Raw genomic sequence first — 12,864 nt, 5'->3', positions numbered from 1 at the left:
ACGTAAAGTGCTACTGTGGCGGTTCCACCGTACTTAGAATGACCTTAAATCACAAAAAAAGGAAACAAGAGTAACACGGAGGCTGTGGAGGAAAAATATATATTGCTGTAATGCAACCTTCACGAAAAAAAAGACGAAGATAGATAGAAAATGAGAGGGTGGAGTGAGTCTGAGAAAATTAAAGGAAAATAAATGGGAGTGTAGATGGGGGCTAATAGAAGCAGGGGAGCAGAGCTGGGTGGAAAACATCGGAAAAAGTGAAGATGGCTGGGGCCTGAGGGAGTGACCGCCAGGGTCGGTCGAGACGGAGTGAGGGGAGAAGGGTGAGGGACATGGTGATATGTTGAAAACCTCACAATTGATGGTGTTTGATTTCCTCGGTAATTACCATTCCTCCGGGAATCCGGGCCTATCTTATATCCACGCCGCATTCCGTAAATGATTAACTGGCCCGCTGCTTCTCCCTGCTACCCACATCTTAAATCTCCCAAAAAGTGAGCTTTTTACGACGTTCCTCCTCGTCATCCGCAGCAGCTCGGGAGTAGCTTGAAACCTCTGCGGTGACTTCACTAGGATGAACAAACAAGGGCTAAATGTCAGTGCAGCAGTGTTGCCATGACAGACCGCTTTTGTGTTGTCGGTAAGAATCGACAAAGCGAAGAAAAATGACAGAGATTTCTGGAATTAGCCTGATTCCAACAGCGGCTACGCTCAACCGCGTGAAAAGAACTGGCTCGAGCCACTGAGGAGGTGACCGTATATTTTTTTATTTAATTTTTTTGCGATAGCTATCTAGAGAAACATAAGCGGGCATTCAAGCGAGCTACGACTTTGGCCTGTGCCGCCGGAGGTGTGTGCGGCACGTCGTATATCTCCATGACGTTTTGTGTTCGCAATTGCGTGGGAGAGACGTGATACTGCCACATGCAGCGGAGCTCATCAGCGGGACCTCGCGCTCCGTAGGTCCGAGGTCTTGCTGCGATCCCATCAGCCCGGTCATCAATCACTGTCCGTTCCGATGGCAGGAGGCTTCGCCGGGTGTCCCTGAAGTTTGTGGTGCAATAAAATCGCTCTCATATTTTCCGATATTTTCACAAGGCAGCGTGTGAACGGGCCTAAAAATGTGTACGTACATAACATTGTGAGCATGTGAAACAGACATGCAGACGCATGAATCACTTTAATAGATTGATCAAATATGCACCGACAGACGGACTTCTTTATAGTAACAATGTAGCGGCATCACTGCAGTTGAGGCTGGAGCACCAGGAGGAGTTTTTATTTTTAGTGGAGCCTCAAGTAAAGGTCAAACAAATCCCGTTTTTCTCACGAGCTACTCAGCTTGTACAGTGATACCTCGGTTCTCGACCACAATCTGTTCCATAAAACGGTTCGAGAAGTGATTTGTTAGCGAACCAAATCGGTGTTTCCCATTACAATGAATGGAAAAAGAAATAATGTGTTCCAGGCCTAAAAAATTAGTAGTAGAGTGCGCTAGGCTGGGAGTGCATTGCTGTATCTGTAGCGACTCAGCCCCCAGCCTTGTGAACTTTTTTTTTACGAACAAAAGTGCAGAATAACTTTAAACAAGCAACTTGTCTTCTTTGTAGCCATGACTGGGGGTTAAGAATAGTAGTCCTCGATAAGAAGAAAAACAACAGTCACTACCGGGACACCTCTGTGTACAGAGGCTGCGTTATACAGAATATCTTCTCAGGACCTTATTGAGGTCAAACAGGAGCATTATTTCTGTAGTTCACCTGCACTTATTGATGTTAATTGACAGGTTTAAAAAAAAAAATACAGCGTTGGTGTGGCTTGAACCAGAATGCAAACAAATGTCTGTAAAGACTTTGGAAGAAACGTTTCCAGACCCATGGTAGTATTGCTGCTGAAGAGATGTGGATTTGAAGACTATATCAAAGTGGCTCTCAGGGTGACAATTAAAAGTGCTTCTTTAGTTTTAATTTTTGGTTCTGGTAATAAATGTTTCTTTCCTCTTTTGCCAGAAGGAGGCTGCGGCAGTTTTTTCTAGCCCAGCCACAAGGATGCCGGTTACATTTCAAACATGTCAGAGATCATTTAAAAACCTGTTTTACATCTCTTTTTTTAATCAAACAGATGTTTCCTTCTCATCTTGGGCTTGTTAATTAGATAACAATGAAAACACATTTCATGCACAAATGGGCAGAGCGCTTGTAAAATCATTATGTTTTTGTTAGACCGCCTGCGCTTTGAAATGGAGATTTTGGATTACTTTACTAATTTCTGAGTCAAAGAGACTGTATTTATTTATTTCATGTAATGGAATGATAGAATGTTAAAGAGGCCCAGTTGAACCCATGGTTGGGGATTCTTGTATAAATGGCAAATGGAGGATAATAGAGAAGAGTTTGCCTCAGTTGGAAATCTCTTGGGCAGATCTTCAACATTTTTTTGTTCTTCCAGAGACATTGGATGCTTGTAGAAGTGACATTTGTGTATTTGTTTAAGGATAAGGGGATGAATTGCAGGCAAAACAGAGGAGGGGGGAATTAAATGTGCAAAAACAAACGGTGAATTCAGATGCACACTTGTGCAACGATGAATATGAAATTCATTTTCTCCCCGTCTCTCTCCCAAGGTCTTATAACCCCATCTTTTATTACTTTTGAATGATCTTTGTTCCAACCTTGGTAAAGCCATTATTTGGTCCTTTTTTCCACCTCCTCTTTGGGAGCTAGTATAAATATGATGTATCTCTCTGTTCCAAACTGGTGTCCCAACGTATTACGTGCTCCTTATTATTTCTTGGAGTAGTGTGTTTTCCATGCTCCGAGCTTTGGAAATGTTTTCCCCTCCACAAATGTGATCAATACATCCGGAGGAAGCCTTAACAATCACATGTTGTGAGATTGCCCAAGATTTTAACATTATCCTGCGATGCCTGTAAAAGCTCTGGTGAAATGCTTTGATCAGGCGTGATAGGGGGAGACAAGAGGGCATAGGCTGTAAATGTTTTGGCTATCCTAAGTGAAAAAACAAGCTTGTGCGTGTGTGTATGAGCACTTTCACTATAGGAGAAAGTGCCCACCCCTGTACAAATTGGTTCCCTCAAAGGGGAATTTTGATGTCACACTGTCTTGGCTTAACTATAAATATCACCATTAAATCTATTTATAATACACTGTGGATTTGGGGAGTAAAATGGTAAAACAAAAAATACATCAGCCTGTGTATGCCTTGTTCCTATATTTCAATTAATACTAAAAATAGCTATGATGATAAAGGCTGTTTGTCGAATAGGCCATTTGTCAAATATGTGGAAAGCAGATTATTTTTTTGATCTGTTTGTAACGCTATCCTGCAGTTCAGGCTAGTGTTTTCTTTCACTTTTAACACAATTTGAAAACCTCAAACTTGGAAATAGGTCTATTGAAATAACGGCAGACTTGAGGCAAACATTTTCCTCAGTGAATTGAGGCCCATCGGTTTCACCAAAACCAAGGACCTCTAATGGCATGGCTGGCCACATTTGCTGTGGAAGAACTCGAGAGCCCTGACCTCAACCCCATCAAACACTTTTGGAATGAACTATAACAGAGATTGTGAGCCAGACCCTCTCCCAGGTCCAGCATCGGTGACCACTGACCCCACAAAATTTCTCTTGGATGCTCCTAAAACTCTCAAAAACAGACAAATGGTATTGCGTTCCATTTTTAACATTTGTGAGGAATGTTCTCTCTTTTTTTTCCCCCTGTCTTTTATTTATGTCCCAACCTGAACTGAACTGATGAGACTCTTCGGGAAATAAATCAAGACTAGATGACATGGAAAGGTCGGTAACTGATAGACTAACTTGTGAAAGCAACAGGCAGTATGAAGCAACTGAAATATTCAACGTTGTTAAGTGTATGGCCAGACCACAGGGGGATACTGGGAGGATAATACAGTTCGCTCAGCCAGCATTCATATGTTTTCATTTTTTTCTGACAAATATTGGCATTCTCCAAACTGGCTTTTTCATTCCCCATTGGCTAAGAAACTAAAGTGGGCGACAGTAAAGAAAAAAAAAAAAAACTGTTCAGGCAGCCATGTTTTTATTTATTTGAACTTCCAGGTCAAACAGAGGGCAAGGGTCAGCTGTATTTTAATAGCCACTTGCGATGAGGAATGAGGGAGAATACAACAGTGTGCTTGAGCAACCCCAATGTTCTTTTATTGCTGGGTTTGCTCTGGAGTCAACAATCACATTTGCATTGCAAGCCCAGAGGTCACAAATGGTTAGTGCAAGATATAGAAATATATAGACACCATGCATGAAAAAGTGAATTTACACCCTTTTAAAATAGTCGTGTTGTGCTTATTTTTGGACTGATTAGGCGAACAGTTTAGCCTGTTCCTTGTGCAAGAGGACAATTCTTGTTTTAACGATGTGGACACGATAAACAAAGTACAAAATGTTCTGAAAATTTGTGTTTGGTAGATTATTTCGTTTCCTCTTTCCATTAACCTTCATGGTTTGAAAGCTTGTTTCTGTTTATGTTGGATTGCACCCCGTTTGCAATGCATATGCTTTTGTGGGAAGTGTAGCAGAAATGACTCGTGACTTGTTTGGTGTTCTTTGGTGTGTTGGCGATTGAACTCTTACCAGTAACACAGATGAAAATTGCTATTTTTACTATTTTAGGAGACTGAGGTGTCAATTTTTAATGTTTTGGATGGGATGAAAGGAATAAAGGGTATGCTTGAAAATATGCAAAAACTTGGGCCCATCTCCCATCAAAACAGTTTTGTCATTTAATTTTTTTTTTACTCCCCTTTGTGCTTCTAATAGAAACACAAGTAGCTTACCAAGCTATTTACTTGTAAATAATTTGACTGTCCCATTCCTTCTGTCATGGACACCATCCACTATTACTCTCTCCACTGTCTGAACCAATTTTTGCTACACTTTCTAACAATTTGGCCTTCTTAATCAGAATTACTCCCTTGACGCTTTGCGGAGTAAAAAGACAAAGAGCAGTCCCCTCAAAATGTGTAATGATGAGTATCAAATTCAGCTGATGCTGGGTGTCTGGACAAAGTGAAACAAGGCAAAGATTCGTAATGCACTGGTTGGGGTTTATAAACCACAAACCTCAAATAAAAAGCTTCAAAATATAGACATTGTTTCTGGATGATCTCATTTCTTGTACAGAATATAGCTTCCTGACCCTTAGCAGGAATGTATTTGCCAGAGACAGGTTAATATGAGATATACGTGGCCTCAGTAGGAGCTTCTAATAGACATTTTGAGCGGTTGCACGCAATAGCAGTATGTTAAAGTCCTTGTTAAGTGAAAATAATGTCTAAATTTGACACATTACAAAGAGAGTGTGGTTAATTTAAACAAAAATTGACGAGGGTATAAAAAGTGGTTTCAAAATTGAGGAAAAAAAAAAAAATCTAACACTGTCTGTGTGCCAGCTCAATATGTGGAAAACACAGCCCACTCAACAGTCAACTGTGAATCAAAATCCGGTATTACGACCTGGACAAATGGATGCCACTTTGTTTAGCATCTATGTCATGCCTGCATATCTAGATTTGAGTTGCGAAAATACAGCCGCTTCAAGCCTCCGGTGGCCGGAATATTTCCCACCGGGTCGTCATGAAACTTTTCCACTCCGAAAGGACGCTGTAAAGTGGCCACGCCAGCGCAAAGTCTCTGTCCTCACGTTGGCTGTCACGTCAGACTTTTTCCCCCCCTTGCTCTTTCCACCTCCTCTGTGGGATGTGCATACAGTGAACTGACAACATGATACCCTAAAACTGCCATGCCAGCAGATTATCTGAAGAGAAGATAACATTTTTGAGATGCAGGCATAGCTGGCTAACTAACTGCATGTCGCGTTTGGGCTGGGTAACTGCTGATGTGAATGAAGGCGGTTCCAGTTGAAGCCAAGTAGGTCCACTGTGAGCGTTGCTGTTTACTCAGACTTTAACTAAAATAAACTGATTTTGCTAACAAGCACAACAACTAACAGTGGATATCTAACGCTGAGAGCTTCAAGTTACTCAATGTTTAGTCTTCTTTTCTAGCCATGAAGTGATTTAGGATTTATGGAGACGGTTCACAACACAACAAAGACCCTAAATCCCCAAACTGTTGGCTTCAAACTCATAATTATGATGTCAAGTGTCCTCTTGGGGATCTTTGATCAACATTCAATTATATTCTCAGCTGCTTTCTTTACAAATTCCAGTTGTGTTACTCTGCCTGTGGTGTCTCTTTTATTTCCTCCCCGAACTACACGCACACAAACATGGACACATTAAACGCCCAACATTTACCATATTAACGATTAGTTGACAAGCTTCAGCTCTTCTTATTTCCTTTCAGCAAAGATACTAATCACACTCCTGTTATGGTTACCTTTTGGTCCAGTTTTGTTTGGCCTTTGTGTTTGAGTTTTAATCAGGTTTAAGATTGAGGTTCATGTTTTTCCCCAGTGTGTTTTTCCTGAACAATCATTGGAGGGGATATGGATCATTGAGGTCCGCCGACACATTTAAGCCGCCGGTGGTTTTTCATCAGCTCATTCTGTACTTAATAAGGATATACCGCAGGCGCTCAATGCTCCAGTCATGCACGGATCGCTCTCTCCACGCGAGACCGTCATGGCGCCTCACTTAGAGGGAAGGAATGATTGGCGGCATCGCCGATTAGCTTCCCTGATTAGCTGGTTTGGGTTTTGTTGAAGGCCGTAAACATATATTCATTGCGGTACCGAGAGGAGCGAGACATGAGCGACTGATTTACATGAAGTGTATATCACTTTTACTAGCCCATAGTTCAGCAATTATCATTCAATCAAGCGTCTTGTCATCTTAGCTCAGTGGTCCTCCTTTATTGACGTATTGCACATTATTTAATGCCCTCCTGGGAATCCGCTGAACCCAACAGTCGCAATTGTCGGCTGTTTCCCTTTGCGGCCATGGTTCTGCAAATGAGCTGATTTAGGGAGGCTTTGATATAAAATCTTCTTTTCCCTTTGGCTTGTCCCGATTCGGGGTCTCCACAGTATGTCATCTTTTTCCATCTAATCATTCTATCTTGTGCATCTTCCTCTCTAACACCCACAGTCTTAATGTCCTCCCTCACCACATCCATCAACCTTTACTTTGGTCTTCCTCTCGCTCTCTCTTCTTTGACAGCTCCATCCTCAGCACCCTTCTACCAATATACTGAGTCTCTCGCCTCTGGATATGTCCAAACCATCAAAGCCTGCTCTCTCTAACCTTGTCTCCAAGACATCCAACTTTGGCTGTCCCTCTAATGAGCTCATTTCTAATCCTATCCAACCTGCTCACTCCGAGCGAGAACCCCAATATCTTCATTTCTGGTACCTCCAATGCTGCTTCCTGTTGTTTCTTCAGTGCCACTGTCTCTAATCCGTACATCATGGCCGTCCTCAACACTGTTTTGTAAACTTTTCCCATTTATCCTAGCAGAGACTCTTCTGTCACATAGAAGAACACCAGACACCTTCCGCCAACTGTTCTACCCCGCTTGGACCCGTTTCTTCACTTCCTTACCACACTCTCCATTGCTCTGTATTGTTGACCCCAAGTATTTGAAGTCGTCCACCCTTGCAATCTTCTTTTCTCCCTGGAGCTTCATATTTATAAATAAAATAATGGCGGTGCAATTTGTTATGGTTTGAATGATGCCTATATAGTCTGTTTAGATCCGCAACCACATCTATAGTTGACATACATGCATCTTACATTTGATGCAGCGTTGTGGTCGTTCACTTCCCGCTGTGCGGACTAAGTGTGTTTCTACATACTGCTGTGCTAATTTCCTCATGTGTGAGGTCCAGCCAGCCAGAGTGCTACATGTGGCCGCAGTCAAAAGTAGATTGTTTTTCAGTTGCACGAAAAAAAATCTGGAAAAATAAAAATCTTCACACCACCCAACCCTACTTCGCCTTGTCACCACCGCAAGAAACAAATGGAGTCTAATGGCATTCTTGGCATACTTGCTTGCACAGAGACGCTGTTTCCGTATTTCATGGACCTGGATGGTGTGGCCCAGGCAGTCTGGAATTCTTGGACGGGAGATCAGAGCCCGTGATTTATCAGTATGTACTTTCTGGAAGGTGTGTACGTGTTTGGAACCGTGCACGCACACACACATAAGGCGTCAAGTTTAAAGCACATTTACATTTTCTGTGAACGTGAGAAAATCCCACAAAACATAATTTTGCAATTACAGTACACATTTAAAGATCAGAAGAAAGTTCAACAACCAACTTTAAACAAGCAGTTTCTATAATGAAGGAATAAATAAATAAAGGAGTTAGCCTCACAGGCCTGCAACAATACAAATACTGCTATCCTAAAGTAATCAAATTAGGAGTAGCTGATTAGATTGTTTTTGTCATCTGCAAAGTAATGGTATGGTTTTGGTTAACATTTTTCTAGATGAGCTATTATGACTAATTTATGACTAATAATGATCTGAACTTGTAGCTAGTGCTACAATATGTGCTGGGATCGACATCAATTTTTTTTTATGGCTATGATTAAATAAACGTGATGCTAATAGTGCCAGTTTGCAATTTAGCAAACATTTGAGCAGAGCTGTTCTATTGAGAATCTCGCATCAAACTCGAACCCCTCAAGCTATGGCTTTAAGATTGCATTGTGCTGATGACGTCTGCATCCAAGTTTCGAAGTTTGGGGTTTGAATCTCTGCTCCCGTCTTCTGGTGTGGTCCAAGCATCTTCTCAGGGTACTGCAGCTGCCTCCCAAATTCCAAAACACACGTGTTAGTTAAACTGACGACTCTCAATTGTTTATAGGAGGGAATGTTAGGATGACTGGTTGTTTGTACCCTCCCTCTTGTTCAAAGTCAGTTGACTTGCAACCCCTTGGAGGACAAGAAGCATAAAAAATGGATGGAATATACAGTACTGCGATTCCTACTGAATTTTCAAATTTATTTCTTTGGCCGTTGCTATAAACAGTGTTAAAAATGAATACAGTCATGACAGTGTTGACGCTGACGCTTAATCCACAGGTTTTCCACACAGCGTCATTTCTTTCTCGAGTGTGACGATGTGAACATTGGATAATTTGGGAGCGACAACGCTCCTAACCTTTGAGAACTGATGTGGAGTCATATTTTAAAAAAAAAAAGTAACCTTTGGAAAAAGTGGCCTGAGAGGGCCTTGCCCAATGTTGTTAGTGACGATTCAAGCGGTTGAACAGAATCCCCATTCAAGGCCTTGTTAGGTTGGGGGTGCTGAGTCAAAGGTGGCTGACTCTCGTGTTCACCTGCGGTATTTTGCTTGCACACACTCCACCTTTACTTCTAATCCCGACAAGCTGTTCACTCGCTTGAAAACATAAACCAATCTGGAGAAGTTTATCATAATAAAGAGTGAAGTTGCTTTGAAAGATCCACATGTACAGGTTTTGCTCAGGACTAGAACAACTCTGGAAACACCTGTGGGTTTTTTTCCCTTCAAGATATTTAATAGAGGGTGTTCCTCTGAGCCCTTTTAGTGTGTTGGACTGCTTTTTGTAACATTTGGTTTAAATCTTCTTATATTTACCGTTACACTCATTCCCTTGTGTGAGTCTTTACGACTTGTTACGAATAGTTGTATTCTTTTCATGATTAAAATACCACGAACACCTCTGAGACAGCCTGAAAATGCCTTGCATTCCATGACACGACGTATTTTCCTCCCTGCGTTTGGCCAATAACAAACTTTTCTCCCCAATATGGTCAGACAGTTTGTTTGTCATAGCATTATCCGGTCCTCCAAAATCCCAGCGGAACAGACATTTGGCTTTATCTCTCTATTTCTACCTTAAGGCAGCTACTTGTAATATCTTTCATCACCCGTGGATGGTTGCCTGTGTTCTGTAAATGTAGCAATGGCTCGGAAGGCAGTCGTCTCATTAGTTTGTTTTATTTGTTTGAATTTCAAGCAGAATTTGGTTTTGCTATGGTATGATTGAGGCGGTCGGAAAATCCTGGGGGTCATAGTATTAAATTTGGAGCATTTTACTGACAGTTTACTTCATGAAGCCCCACACACGGCTGTTGGTAGCAGGACTATATTCATAATGGACTATTATGATAATGTCTGCTTGAAGTTTTTATTTTGTGGAACATAACACTTCAAAACCGAACACAGCTTGTAAACATATGCTTTAGCTTAGATGTTGCTGATCCTGCATTGCTTCTCAGGCGTCACCTTTCTGAGGTCCCTTTCTCTGCTTCATTTTGCCCAGTTGTTAGCAAACAAGGAACGACCATTCTTTTTTCTCATTTCTGAAGGTGGATTTTCTTCCATAGTTTCAACAGCGCCTCAAGTGTCAGCACGAGTGCACAACAAATCACTTCGTCAATCATGGCTTCTCTCTCAGGCACCATCATATTAAAGGTGCGAGATTGGGCTCGTGATTGCTTCCCCCCCGACGCCCCCACAGATAATTTTGGTAATATGCTACTGTCAAGTCACACTGACAGTTTTAAGAAATAGCGTATGACAATTTTTTTTTAATTGCAAACTTCCCTCTAAATATGAAAGCCCTTTTTTCTCTGTTATGCCGTCTCTATTTTTTTTTCCAGCAAACCAGCTATGCTTACCGTCTTGAAAGCCATAAAACTAGGCAGGAAAAAAAAATCAGCGGTGCGCCATATTCAAAAGGACATTTCACGCATTGGAAAGGGCACAGAAACTCAGCTCGTTTCATATGCTGGATGACGTTCTCAGATGCTTCCAAGCACAGAGGGACGAGATGCTCACTTCGAGCCATCCCAAACAAAACGTGAACAAAAGCGCCATCAATGCCAAAATGAACGATGTGAGACGGGGAACAGTCAATCTTCAAACTAACCCATGATATACCTGTTTTGGCCGTAAAAGTTTGAGCGTTCCCAGGACTTATAAGAGCGCTGCGGTTCCCAAGAGGCTGAGCGCTCCAATCTTTCTAATGAGAGAACCTTTCAGGCTAGACATTGTGGGCTCTGGCTCAATTCTCCAACCCATGCTGGTCCCGCCACAAAGAAACATGCCAAGTTTTTCACTGATTCCTCATTGACATATCTGGCCAAAACGTCTCCAATTGCAACCTCCGCTTTGCTTTCTTCTCCCACTGTGGTTGTTGGTGCTATTTCTTTCCTTTTTCTTAGAATCACAGCACTGATTATGAGCCAAATACAGTATAGTCACAATTTTTTTCTTTTCACAGTTTTTTTTTTATCATGGATGTGCAACACAACACCAGATGTAACTCACAATGTAAACGTGAAACTGCAAAAACATGCACATCCTTGTGAAAGGTTTAACATTTCATGTTCTATTTCCAGCTTGTTTCACGCTGGTTTGGCCCATGCGTGCTTGCTAATGTCTTGAGTCAGGGATGGAACTCTTTAATACCCGCCATTACTTTGAAATATTAATATTTGTGACGGATGGAGGAGGCTGCAACCATACTAATAAACATTTTATTGAGCGTATTTATTTTGTAAGCAGCTTTACAAGACAATAGAGCTAAGCAACTTCAATGGAAGAACTTCCTGCTCCCTGTAGTTGTCATTATCATTTTATTTATTTCCAGGAGGTTTATTGGTGCAGGATGGTAATGAGTGGTTAGTACATCTGCCTCACAGTTCTTAGATTGCGGGTTTGAATCACATTTGCATAATGGAGTTTTTTTTTTTTTGCCTGTGAGCACGGTTACACATTTCTAGTAGTGATGGCTTACAGGTACTTAAATATAAATAAGCTGTCTGTACTTGGAAATTTTATATAGGAATAATATTGTTATTACTTTTAGTTATATACTGTGCAATAGCTGTTTTAATAACTTTGCATGACAAATGGTGTGGATGTAAAGAATCTATAAATTGAGCTGTGCTGTGTTTGTGCCAAACAAACTTTTTAGAATGATGGCCGACATGTTCAAGCTTGGACTCGTTGGACAACAAGCTCATGTTTTGGGGCGATTTTTTTCTTAATGGTCCAATGCCATTATAAATCCTGGAGCCGACATTAAATAAGATGGCAAAAAAATACGTCAAAACACTAGTAGTCACTGTTAATCCCCCCTGGTTCACGTTCCCACATACCATTGCTTTTCCTCTTTTCCCTTATTAGTGTAACTAAGATCTCAATCAAGATCTCAAGTGTGGTTGACTTTATCTCACTCTATTTTCAATTTTTTTTCCCCCTCCCATAGTTTTGTCATCCACGGAGGTGTAAACATGTAACCAGCCTATTTTGACAAAGTAATGTGGAGAAAGTGCGGATATCTGTTGTCAAGAGTGGGGCGAAATTTTAAAAAGTTCTTGTTTGCATTCTCTACTTAAGTATAGAAACCAAAAAATTGTGCTTTGTTACTTTTCAATAATTGCAACGAATTCCCCCAATTTCTGCGAATATTTCATGGTGGTGCGCAATCTCTAATGTTTATGAGCAACACAACAAACTGGAGGTTATATTTGGATTCATAGTATGTGTCTAATGACTTCCATAAATCTTCACGGGTATAAATTTGGGTAATGCTGGGGGAAAATTAGTCACACATTCAAAGTCATACAGGAGCTTTGCTGTGCTTGGCATATTCATTGAGTGACAGTGTTTGTATAGCACGTGATAGCTCGGGCTAACCGGGAGAGAGGAAATAGCACCAGCAAAAGGGTGGCCAGTTCTGAAGGAGGTGGTCCATCTGTACAAACAGCACCAAGCTAAGGGAGTAATTTATTACCTCAGGTCAACAGCAAAAAATCGAGCCAGACGTGAAATAGCAGACGACTCACGGAGTCCATTTCGACCGACTAATAATGTAAGGTGTCGACTTGTCTGTGGATATGGA

At 41.3% G+C, this 12,864-nt stretch overlaps 1 protein-coding gene across 4 annotated transcripts in view; it reads left to right on the top strand.

Annotated features, from left to right (window-relative positions):
* Positions 1-12,864, top strand: part of col8a2 (collagen, type VIII, alpha 2) — a 71,453-nt gene that overhangs the window by 14,968 nt on the left and 43,621 nt on the right. The window contains exon 1 of one of the 4 annotated variants that reach the window (XM_061817345.1): positions 541-750. The exons of the other annotated variants lie outside the window; for them this stretch is intronic. The gene's annotated coding sequence lies outside the window, so the exon portion shown is untranslated. Of the gene's footprint in view, positions 1-540; positions 751-12,864 lie in introns of those variants that run through there. 4 annotated transcript variants of the gene reach the window in all.

Source organism: Syngnathoides biaculeatus, chromosome 1 (genome assembly GCF_019802595.1).
Source record: "Syngnathoides biaculeatus isolate LvHL_M chromosome 1, ASM1980259v1, whole genome shotgun sequence".
Classification (NCBI taxonomy): Eukaryota; Metazoa; Chordata; class Actinopteri; order Syngnathiformes; family Syngnathidae; genus Syngnathoides; species Syngnathoides biaculeatus.
The sequence above is the reverse complement of the archived record's forward strand: the minus strand, read 5'-3'. Positions and strand labels throughout refer to the sequence as shown.